Below are 2095 nucleotides of genomic sequence, written 5' to 3' on the forward strand. Positions count from 1 at the left end.
CTGTTTTGACCACTGTGGCTGTATAATATGTGCTAAAGTCAGGTAGAGCAAGCCCTCCCACTTTGTCCTTCATCTTGAGCAGTTCTCAAGCAGATTTTATGGAGGACATCATGTGCATACTATGAAAGAGACTTTTTTAAAAATCTAAGATTTTCCTACCCTCATTTCCTCATTTTGTGGAAATGAAATGTGGCTAAGTAGGCTAACAAATCAAGGTATGATAAAGGTCCAAACCAGTGGCATTGATGGCAAAATGTCTAAACTCTCTCAAAACTCACTGCCATTGAATTGATTCTGACTCATAGGGACCCTATAGGACAAGTTGAACCACCTCTGTGGGTTTCTGAGATTGTAACTCCTTACCAGAGTAGAAAGTCTTGTCTTTCTCCCAAGGAGGGGTGGGTGATTTCAAACTACTAACCTTATGGTTAACGGCCCAGTGTATAACCACTTCAGCACCAGGGTTCAAATCACTAGAGCCACTGAAATTTAGAGAATGAAGAAGTCAATGGGGGGTCATTCTGGAAGAGAAAGATTTGAACTGGATATGAAAGGGCAGGAAGATTTATTTCAATCAGTGATTTGGATTGTAAAAAAAATTAAAGACACTAACATTTTTCCAGAATAGAACTATTATATGAATTGTGTGTCATTGAGTTGACTCGATTTTGTAAGGACCCCAAAGATGTATCTGTTGTCTTTAAGAGTAGAACTGCCCCTTGGGGCTTCATGTGCTAAGACAGCAGGTAGGATCTAACTGCCAACTTTATAGTGAGCAGCTGAGCACGTAACCGCTGCTCATCCAGGGCTCTTTTTATATGAAGTAAAATGACTATGTTTTGTATGAAAAATTTGTATTTGTGTATGTTGAGTACATCGATAGGAAACTGGGCAAGAATTAATCGGATATTGGACACTCATGCATCTGAGATTTTTTTAATTGACATATAATTCACATATATAATACAATTAAATACATAAAATTCAGTTAAATAGTTCAATCATATAAAAATTAGCTGTACAATCATCACCACATGCAACTTTAAGACATTTTCTGATTTCTTGTATATATTTCTGAGATTTAAGGCTACCTAAAACATTCTGTTAAAATCTCTGGGGAAAAACGAAAACAAAAAAATTACACTGGAAAATAAACAGCAAACTTTCCAGTTTACATATACATTGAATAGAAAAACAACTGAAATGCACATATTGTTGGCAGAATGGAAAATAGTACAATAACTTCAGAAAAAAATGTTTGGCAGTTCTTTATAATGTTAAAAATACACCCTACCTTATGTCCCAGGAATTTCACTCTCAAGGAAATTGAAAACATATATTCACTAAAAGGTTTATACAAGAATGTGTACAGTAGTTTTATTCAGATTAGTCCCAAATTGAAAACAACTTAAGTGTCCAACAAGAGAATAGATAAATAAATTGTGGCGTAAGAACTATTCCACAACAAAGAGAAATATAAATTACTGATACACACCTCAACATTGCTTAATCTCATGTATGAGATTACATATCCACAGCCCACTTAGACCAGGGTCATGCTGTATGTTTCACCGCTTGCCCAATGAACTTAGCTGTAGGGTGTAAGTGATACTGTCACAGGATGGTGAAACATACCTCATAAATAGTCTATAATTAATCGGTTCTTTCTCTTCTGATCACCTGTTTCTTTTGAGACCTTTCCTCCTAGGAAAGTATCCCCTCACAGCAAGCTAGTATCAGTTCTAACCAGCTCTGGCCCTCTCAATATGAGCAGAAAGGACAGTCAAGCTATAGTTGACATGTAACAAAAGAACTTTGATCATGAACAAAAAGTTGCCAGAAAGATGTCACCAGTCCAATTCAGATAACATTTAGAATCAAGGAGTCTGGGTTAGTCCGGGTTGACTAGAGAAACAAATCCCGTGATACTCATAGGTGTGTGTGTGTGTGTGTGTGTGTGTGTGTGTGTGTGTGTGTGGCTATTAAAGCTGACTTGGGTGATGTTCTCTTGAGAAGAAAAACCAATAACGCTTATATACTCATATGTCAAGACATTTATCCAAAGGAAATAACTGATACTGCTATAGAGATTGGC

The 2095-nt window shown here is 36.6% G+C and overlaps 1 protein-coding gene across 1 annotated transcript in view; it reads right to left on the reverse strand.

Annotated features, from left to right (window-relative positions):
• Positions 1–2095, reverse strand: part of LMNB1 (lamin B1) — a 100512-nt gene that overhangs the window by 80371 nt on the left and 18046 nt on the right. The gene's annotated exons all lie outside the window — the stretch shown is intronic.

Source organism: Echinops telfairi, unplaced genomic scaffold (genome assembly GCF_000313985.2).
Source record: "Echinops telfairi isolate 266 unplaced genomic scaffold, ASM31398v2 ScPeMD7_7469;HRSCAF=8507_1, whole genome shotgun sequence".
Lineage (NCBI taxonomy): Eukaryota > Metazoa > Chordata > Mammalia > Afrosoricida > Tenrecidae > Echinops > Echinops telfairi.